Consider the following 9,978-nt stretch of genomic DNA (forward strand, 5'->3'; position numbering starts at 1 on the left):
GACACATGTTCTGTTTGTAGGTTTGGGGATTGAACCTAGGGGTGCTTCACCACTGACCCACATCCTCAGCCCCTTTTTACTTTTTTATTTAGAAACTTGGTCCCTCTAGGGTGCTCAGGGCCTGCTGGGTTGCTAAGGCTGGCTTTGACTTGAGAGCCTCCTCTGGAGCTGCCGTCATTATAGGTCTGTGCCACCACCCCGCCCTAATACAATGTACATGTAATGCTAGGTAAGTAGTTCTGCTGCTGTATTGTGTAGGGAATAACGACAAGAAAAAAGTCTGAATGTGTTTACCACAGATTCAGATTACTTATTATTTACTTATTTATTTGTAGCACTGGAAGTTGAACCCAGATTCTTGCTCAGGAGTTGGTCTACCACTGAACTGCACAAGCCCAGTCCAGATGGAAAAAACAAACTTTTTTTTTTTTTTTAATTTTTTATTTGTGGTGTTTGGAACCCACAGATACGGAAAACCAACTCTATTTTTCTTACAGGTAAAATTATGGTAATGATGTGCCTACAGGGTAGAACATTTAGACTCAATGAAATTATGATTTTAAGTGAAAAAATAGTGTTCAAAGAATAATTAAATGACTGCAACTGCTCAGACACATCACATGGATGAAAACCCACACATCTGTAGTGATGATTATAAAAGCAGGAGGAGAAAAGGGTGAAAATCAAGGCCTCTGGACTCCTGGCAGGTGCCTAGGGTACCCACTGTGACCTCTGGAAGCAGGGGCTTTCCAAGGGAAGGGACTGAGCCCTTGGTTAGCATTTGCCCTCCACATAGCATTTCAGTAGACTGCAGCAGCCGGTATGGATAAAGGAGTTTTCATGCAGAAGAATCCCAGCCAGAAAATGAGGCGACTAGCCTGTCGGGCTGGGGTGCAGCTCAGTGCTAGAGCAAGAGGTCAGCATGCAAGAGGCCCCGGGTTCCATCCCCAGGACCCCAACCAGTAAGGGGCAGGGAGGGAGTAGGAATCAGCCATTTTACAGGACAGAATAGAGCAGCCCTAGAAAATGACACACTGTTTTAAAAAAAATAATAATAACATTTTTCCTTTTTTCAGTACTTGAAATGGAACCCGGGGCCTCACACATGTTGACAAATGCTCCACCACTGAGCCACATCCTCAGCCCTTTTTATTTGGTTTTTAGACAGGGTCTCGCTAAGTTGCCCAAGCCGGCCCGGAACTTGCCATCCTCCTGCCTCTGCCTCTGCCTCCTCCGTCCCTGGGATCCCAGGCGTACCGTCGCCCTGGGCTCCACTGTTCTCTGGAACTCAAGACATTCCTAACTGATACCCCGTTTCATCCCCAGCTCCCCTGCGGCTGGGCCTCACCAATCCTGGCTGCTCCCTTCAGTTCCGTCCATCCTGGGCTGCCTGTTTTTTCTGTTTTTGTTTTTAACTTTTGCAGTGCTGGGGATGGGACCCACACATGTGAGGCAAGCAGGCTACCTCTGAGCTGCGTCCCCAGCATCATCGTGATCTACTTAATTTCTCCAGTGCATTCAAACCCTGCTGACTTAGGACCTTTGCTCAGGCTGTACCCTTTATGTGTGTGTGTGTGTCTGTCTGTGTGTCTCTCTCTCTCCTTCCCCCCTCCCCACCCTTTCTCTGGGACTGGGGATTGAATCCAGGGGCCCTTTTATTTTTAATTTTAATAAGCTGGTGGGCTTATATTTTTAATTTTGAGACAGAGTTTAACTAAATTGCCCAGGACCTTGCTAAGTTTCTAAGGCTGGCCTCAAACTTGCAGTCCTCCTGCCTCAGCCTCCAGAGACCCTGGGATTACAGGTGTGTGCCACAGCACTCTCATGGTAGCAGAATGATGGCCCTGGTAAGGCCACATCCTGACCCACTGAGCCTGTGGGGACCCTCCTTACAATAGAAGCCTAAGGGGCTTTGCTGGTGGGCTTATATTCAGGACCTAGAGATGAGAGACCAACCTACATCATCCACATGGGCCCAGTGCCCTTAGGAAGGTCCTTAAAAGATGGAAGAGGGGGCTGGGGCGGTGGCTCAGAGGCAGAGCGCTCGCCCAGCACGCGTGAGGCCCTGGGTTCCATCCTCAGCACCACATAAGGTTAATAAATAAAGGGGTCGTGTCCACCTACAACTAAAAAAATACCTATTTAAGAAAAGAAAAGGGGGGCTGGGGCTGTAGCTCGCTGGTAGAGCGCTTGCCTCGCATGCACGGTCCTGGGTTCAGTCCCCCCCCCCAAAAAAGAAAACAAAAAGATGGAAGAGGGAGGCGGAAGGACCAGAGAGGGACGTGGCCGTGGAAGCTGGGGTCGCTGGCAGGGACCACAGGACAAGGGACCTGGGGCTCTGGGACCTGAGGACAGCCCAAAGTCCCCAGAGGGAGGCAGCCCTGCGGGCACCTCCAGCCCAGTGGGACAGTCAGCCTTCCAGGCCTGGGGTCATAAGTGTCCCCAGCCTCACAGTCGGGGACTTTGCCCTGGCAGCTGCGGCGCCTCCCCAGCGCACTTGGCCTCTCTTTATCTGAGTCTGCTCATCTGGAAAATGGAGACGGTGACGTGCCAGGGTCTGGGATTTCACCTTGGTGTGCTGAGGAGTGAGCCTGAGGTGCCATGGACGTTCCAACGCTAGCCACGGCCAGCACAAGGGACAAGCGTTGGCGTCTGTTTCCCAGGCCCCCAGAGTCCCCCGGGTCCCCAAGGCAATGCAGAGACCAGGTGGGTGGCGCCCACACTCTGGTCCCTGTTGCTCTGAGGGGCTCCTGAGCTGGGGGATGGGCCGCCTGGTTACTGCCTGCACTCCCCTTGTCCTTTTGCAGCAGCCACCAGAGGGCACCTGTGAGCACCAGAATCCGGTCCCTTCCTCCTCTGCCTGCAGCCCTGGGTGGTTCCACCTCCCTCAGGGTCCCCTCTGCAGCTCACTGGCCTTGGGAGAACTGCCCCCTCTCCTTGCTGCCTCCTCTCCTCCCTCTCTCCCCTGCTTCCCTCTGCTCCAACTATACTATACAGGCTCCCTGCTCCCTGCTTTGTTCTGCCCCAGGGCCTTTGCATGGGCTGCACCCTCTGCCTGGAGTGCTGTTCCCACAGACAACCATGTGCCTCCCTGTGTCACCTCTCTAGGTCTCTGCTCAGATATCTTTAGATGTATATTTAATTTTTTGGGGGGGATTTTTAACATTTATTTCTTAGTTTTCGGCGGACACAACATCTTTGTTTGTATGTGGTGCTGAGGATTCGAACCCAGGCCACACGCATGCCAGGCGAGCGCGCTACTGCTTGAGCCACATCCCCAGCCCCTCTTTAGATGTATAAATGTCTACTGCCATTTGCCTGACACCCAGGGGAAGACTTCTTTGGTCAGAGCGTGGCCCAGACTCCTATGGGTCCTGTGTCTGACTCGCCAGCCGCAGGGTTCCGTTCCTTCCTTGTAGAGTCCCGTTTATACAAGGATCTTGCCAAGTCATCTGGGCGCAGTGGCTCACACCTGTCTGTTGAGAGCCACAGCCGAGTTGGGATGGCGCCTGGCCTTTTGCCCGCATGTTAACGCCTGAAGCAATAAATACATTAAAACTCATTGAAACATATGTGGAAAATGTGCATTTGGACAGAATTGATGTAAGTTTGCCTTTATTATTTATTGTGCTACCAACAAAAAATATTCCTACAGGAGTATTTTGCAAGAAGGCCCATTATTGTGGATACATTTATCTTATTCTCCTAACACTATTCTTACTAGGTATCCTGAGGCTGTAGGACAATTAATACTCAAAGGAATAAAAGCAGCAAAGGGAGTGTTTGGAATTTCTCCCAATAAAATTATTACTCCATATACTATGAATCAAATTGATGAGTTAGCTAATGAGTTAAATACTTGGGCAATAATCACGTGCAAATCTAATGTTTCATTTGATAACCACTTACCATCTAATCCTTTGTTGTCTTTTTGGTCTAAGCATCCTGTAGTTTTTCCAAAGATGACAAGAAAAACCCCTCTCATGAATGCTCCAAATATATTCACTGATGGGTCAAATAATGGTACAGCAGCAGTAGTTACCCCTGATCAAACTTTTACATTTTTAGTATCCAAACAATCAACTCAAAAGGTAGAGCTTAATGCAGTTTTACAAGCTTTTGTGATGTTTCAAGATTCTGTATTTAATTTATTTTCTGATAGTCAGTATATAGTTAATGCTATAGTATCCCTTGAAGATGCTGGTAGGATTTCCCCTTCCTCTACTGTTTTCTCTTTGTTTTCCACTATACAAAGTCTAATCTGGGACAGAAAAGATCCATTCTTTATAGGACATATCAGGGCACATACAGGATTGTCTGGAGCCCTTACTTTGGGCAATGATGTAGCAGACAAAAGTACACATGACATACATATTTTTCCTACACCAGAAGCAGCTAAAAATTTTCATAAAAGGTTCCAAGTCAATGCTAATACTTCACAAAAGCGCTTTAAAATAACTAAGGAACAAGCCAGACATATAATAAAACAATGTCAAAATTGTGTGACCTTTTTACCACAAGTTAATGTTGGAGTCAATCCTAGAGGACTGATACCTAACCATGTTTGGCAGATGGATGTTGCACACTTGCCAGAATTTGGAAAATTAAAATATTTGCATGTTACAGTTGATAATCCTTCCGGATTTTTGATGGGCTCCCTTTATGCCAGAGAAAAAAATAAAGATATTTTAGCTCATTGCTTACAAAATTTTGCCACTGTGGGCGTTCCAAAACAGTTAAAAACAGATAATGGCCCTGGCTATATTTCTACCTCTTTTAAGCAATTTTGCTCATCATTTTGCTTTACTCATATAACAGGAATCCCATACAATCCACAGGGACAAGGCATAGTTGAAAGAGCTCATCATAACTATTAAAATGTACTTATTAAAGCAAAAAGAGGGAATTGGGAAGGGGTATACATCCCCCAAAGATAAACTTAAAATAACCCTTTTTACTCTAAACTTTTTAAATTTGGATTCATCAGGACTTAGTGCTGCGGAAAGGCACATGTGTCCAAAAAATGTACATAAGCCCAAGGTACTTTGGAAGGATATTCTAACAGGACAATGGAAAGGTCCTGACCCAGTGATTGTCTGGAGTCAGGGGTCTGTTTGTGTGTTTCCACAGGGAGAACAGCAGCCGATTTGGATTCCAGAGAGACTAACTAAAGCGATTTCTACAGAACAAAAAGAAGATGATTTGGCTCAAATCCATAACAGCTGATGTCCAGAACTCTAGTTTGGCTATCTTTACATCTGCGACAGTGTTTCTCCCACACCTGGAGGCTAATGAATAATGAACACCATTAAGGCCTATTTCAAATGTAAAAAACTTTGGGGCTTGCTTGCGGGAATACCTTCAGACCCATTTGTGAGTTACAGGAAGAAGGATGGGATATCAAAAGAAGAGTCAAACCCAGGTGGTAACCAGGATGCTTTTTTCAATATCTATTTTATTATTGCCCTCTCCCATATCATGAAGTTCTATTTTGTTTTTTTGAGCTCATACAGACCTAGGTTAATGTTTTTCTGATCGGTTCTATTTTTTGACTGTGGAGTTTTTAAACATTGCAATGGGGATTTCACCTGTGAAAAGCTACAAGGCCTTTACTATTATGTTAGGTGTTGTATGTATTATATTATGTGTGCACACTTGTGTTTTATGTTGTATGTCTTTATGTGCGTATGTCCATATATATGAGGAGTGCTCATAAAAAAATGGATCCAATTTTTTTTTTATTATTCACGTGATTTAAATGGTTTAATTTAAATTGGGTAAACAGCTGTTGAGGATTGTTTTAAAATGTGAACAAAAAAAGGAGGTTAACAGATCTGTTTGTTTACTTTCACCTTTCCTGTTCATTATATCTAATTCTATTCAGGATACTAAATTGTTTAGAAAATTGCTTTTTTTTAGTGCCTGCTGGAATGTTACATATTTTTTTTTAGCCATTATTGCCAGAATTCCTATCTTCATCCCAGTGTCAGTGAAGACAAAACCAAACTACAGCTTCTGCGATAGCTATCACAGTAAACTGTGTAAACTGATGCATCAATGAATAATGTAAATCAACAAGTAATGCTTAATCAAGGAGTCGATTTGCTTTGGGAGGAAATGGACATATTGATGGATTCCTCTGCTTTGAACTGCTTGCAGAACTTGCCTGGACTATGTGTCACTTATACGCATTGTGAACTATCTGTTAGTGCAGCGAATTGTGGTAGTGCTGGGGTATTTTTGCTGATGGTGTCATCGGTGGTACAATTTTTCCAAAAAGAGCCATCAATTGGCTTGGTGTCGTGGCATTTTGTATCCTCCTCCCTTCTGCTTGTGATGGTCGTCGTTCAGCTAAAATTTGGGGCCCAACAGAGGTGAGGCAAAGAACCTCACCTCCCCGCTGGTACAAAGGCCTATCCACAGGTGTGGCTATATGCTGGACCGGTAGTCAGTGACGGGTAAGATCCAATTGCAATGGTACCAACCTAAGATAGGAGGCTGACGCCTTGAGGTCAGCTCATCCGATGATGGGTAAGGACCATATGTAGTACTGGACAACCTAAGGCAGGCACGGCCCCTAAGTCACATGCTTGTTTAATTAAACAGAAGGGGGGAGATGTTGAGAGCCACAGCCGAGTCGGGATGGCCCCTGGCATTTTGCCAGAAGGAGTGGTTGAGAGGTGATGCCAGGGAGCCATTAAGATGATGATAATTAAGTTAAGCTGTGTATAATTTCTGTGACTGGATGATGCTGGATTGAAACAGGCTGTGGATTCAGTTGTCTATGGACCCTGCTGCCTCGGGCACCCGCTACTTTTGAGTTCTCATTGACCTCTCGCGGAGCCCCGTGGAGAGAGTTCCCTAGGAGTGCGGGGAGTGTGCGTGGAGTGGAGTTCGGGCAATAAAGGAGTTCCTGTTTGAACCTACAAGTGCCTTCTGGCGGCTCGGTTATTTTGTGGCACCTGTCATCCCAGGGACTCAGGAGGCAAAAGGCAGGAGGATCCAGAGTTCAAGGCCAGCTCAGTAACTAAGCCAGACCCTGTCTCCACGTAAGAAATAGAAAGGGCTGGGGGTGCAGCTCAATGGCAGGGTGCTCCACTAGCTTGTGGGAGGTCCTGGGCTCGTCCCCAGCACCGCTCCCCACAAATGACAAAGAGGAAGATGGCCACTGCTGCTCTGGGGCATCCGCTGTGTCGCCCAGCACTGTCCTTCTGTGTCCACGCCCTGTGTGTGGGAGGCAGCAGTTTTGCAGGGCTTTGGGAGGCTTCATCAGGCCTCCTCTGGGCCTGTGCTCTCCTTCTCTGTCCCTGGATTGCCCTCTCCACAGCAGCTCCGTTAACTCATCTTTTATTTTTATTTTTTAAATTTTTTTTGTAGTGTAGATGGACAGTATGTCTTTATTTCATTTGTTTATTTTTATGTGGTGCTAAGGATTGAACCCAGTGCCTCACACATGCTGGGCAAGTGCTCTGCCCCTGAGCCCCAGCCTAGCCCAGTTAACTCATCTTTTATTTTTTATTTTATTTTTTTTTTAAGAGAGAGAGAGAGAGAATTTTAATATTTATTTTTTAGTTATCGGCGGACACAACATCTTTGTTTGTATGTGGTGCTGAGGATCGAACCCGGGCCGCACATATGAAAGGCGAGCGTGCTACCACTTGAGCCACATCCCCAGCCCCGTTAACTCATCTTTTAAACAGCAGCAGTCACTTCCAGGAAGCCCTCCTGGATTTCCCCAGTCTGGATCCCAGCCCTCCTGTAATTCCTTCTCCTTGATTTTCTATATTTTTAAAATTTTACCTACCTATGTACGTATCTATTTATTTTTGGTACTGAGGATTGAACTCAGGGGCACTCAACCACTGAGCCACACCCCCAGCCCTATTTTATATTTTATTCAGAGACAGGATCTTACTGAGTTGCTTAGAGCCTCACTGTTGCTGAGGCTGGCTTTGAACTTGGGATCCTCCTGCCTCGGCCTCCATTGGGATGACAGGTGTGCGCCACGCCCCACCTCCTAGGTGTTTTCTTTTTCTGTTGCAGTCCTGGGGATGGAGCCCAGGGCTTTGCCCAAGCCAGGCAAACGCTCTGCCCCAGACCTTCCCTGGGCCTCCCCTCCCTCCCAGCAAAACTGCAGAGATTTGATTGGTGTAGATATTCCATGCAGCTCCCGAGGGCGGGGATTTGGGTTTTTTCCCTTCACCGCTATGGCCCCAGGGACGTTTGCTGGGTCGGAAGGCGAGGAATTGGGAGAAGTAAACTTCTGGTGGAGGAGGCCTGGGGCTCAGGGAGGTGCTTGCCGGTGGGGAGGAGCCTGCCTGGCAGGAAGTCCCTCAGCCAGCAGGGCCCCAGGGCGGCTTCAACACAAAGAAATGCAAAAGACCTTGCTGCAGGTGCTGACCCAGGCCCTAAGGTCACGGCCAGAGCCTGGAGCGAAGGCCCAGCCTGAGCAGCTGAGACTCCCCGGAGGGGTCTGTAAACTAGGCTGCGGGTCACCCGGCCAGACCCCTTTGATGGCAGCAGGCAGGTCGGTCCCCCCTGGAGCCCCCGCAGAGCGCTGGGTTGCAGCCCAGCTTGAGCCCGCAGCCTCTGCTTGGTATCTGGGTGCCGATCTGCGTTTCTCCCCAGACTGGATCTTGCTCAGCGGCGCAGGCCGGCCACTGGACTGACACGATGGATGCCTTGATATTATTTTATTTATTTATTTTTACTTGGTGCTGAGGAGCGAACCCTGGCGAGCACTCTGCCGCTGAGCCACAACCCCAGCCCTGGCCGCGGACTTCAGATCCTCCTGCCTGGCTCGGCCTGTGCAGTGGCTGGGATGAACCCTGTGCCACCCAGGCAGGCAGAGCCCGGTGCTTACCAGCTGCCGCGCAGACCTCAGAGAGACACAGACACCGCCACTCCCTAGGCTTGAGCTTTCTCCTATCTACCTACACCTCTCTCTCCCCCTCCCTCTCTCTCCCTCCCTTTCCCCCTCCCCCTCCCCCTCCCCCTCCCTCTCCCCCTCCCTCTCCCTCTCCCTCTCTCTGTCTCTCTCCTCCTTTTGCTGGGGGCAGACCCCAGGGCCTTGCTTATACTAGGCAGGAACTCTACCCAGAGCCATACCTCAGACCCCTTTCAAGTTTAGTTTAAAACAAGGTCTCAAACTGACCTCCAACTTATTATTATTTTTTTCTGATACCAGGGATTGAGCTGAGGGGCACTCAACCACAGAGTCACCTCCCCAGCCCTACTTTGTATTTAGAGACCGGGTCTCACTGAGTTGAGGCTCACAATCCTTCTGCCTCAGCCCCCCAAATCGCTGGGATTACAGGCATATCATGGAATTTTTTTCCATTTTATTTTGTTTGTTTTTGGTGCTGAGGACAGAACCTAGGGCCTCAGTCATGCTAACTGTGTATTCTAGCACATGCTGAACTGCTGAGCTACACCCTCATCCTCTGGATAATAATACACACATAATATACATGTTTTGGGTACTGGGAATTGAACCCAGCATGCTCGACACTGAACCACATCCCCAGCCCTTTTTATTTTTTGAGACAGGGTCTTGCTAAGTTCCTTAGGCCCTCACTAGGTTGCTGCCTCAGCCTGCCGAGCTGCTGGAATTACACGTGTGTGCCACCATGCCTGGCTCTAATAATAACATTTTAATAATTTTTTAAAAATAAAACGTAAGGCTGGGCTATAGCTCAGTGGATGAGCGCTTGTCTAGCATGTGTGAGGCACTGGTTCAATCCTCAGCACTACATAAAAATAAGTTAATAAAGATATTGTGTGTCCATCAACAGCTAAAAGCTATGTTTTTTAAAAAAGGTGAAACGTAGGGGCTGGGATTTCGGCTCAGTCCGTGGTAGAGCACATGTTCAGCACACCCCAGGCTCTGGGTTCCACTCCAGAGTGTGAGGGCATGCCCCAAGCCCACTGTCATGATGAGGGAGCTTTTTGGTGTTTCCTTAAAATGTTTAAACACCT

The 9,978-nt window shown here is 47.7% G+C and overlaps 1 long non-coding RNA gene across 1 annotated transcript; it reads left to right on the plus strand.

Annotated features, from left to right (window-relative positions):
* Nucleotides 1–504: 504 nt before the first annotated feature.
* On the plus strand, nt 505–6,929 carry LOC131424166 (uncharacterized). Its single transcript, XR_009226765.1, has 2 exons — nt 505–3,603; nt 5,131–6,929. It is a non-coding gene; the product is annotated as an uncharacterized LOC131424166 (long non-coding RNA).
* Nucleotides 6,930–9,978: the final 3,049 nt, after the last annotated feature.

This window comes from Marmota monax, unplaced genomic scaffold (genome assembly GCF_021218885.2).
Source record: "Marmota monax isolate L192 unplaced genomic scaffold, Marmota_monax_Labrador192_F-V1.1 WCK01_AAM20220418_F8-fsc00102, whole genome shotgun sequence".
NCBI lineage: Eukaryota > Metazoa > Chordata > Mammalia > Rodentia > Sciuridae > Marmota > Marmota monax.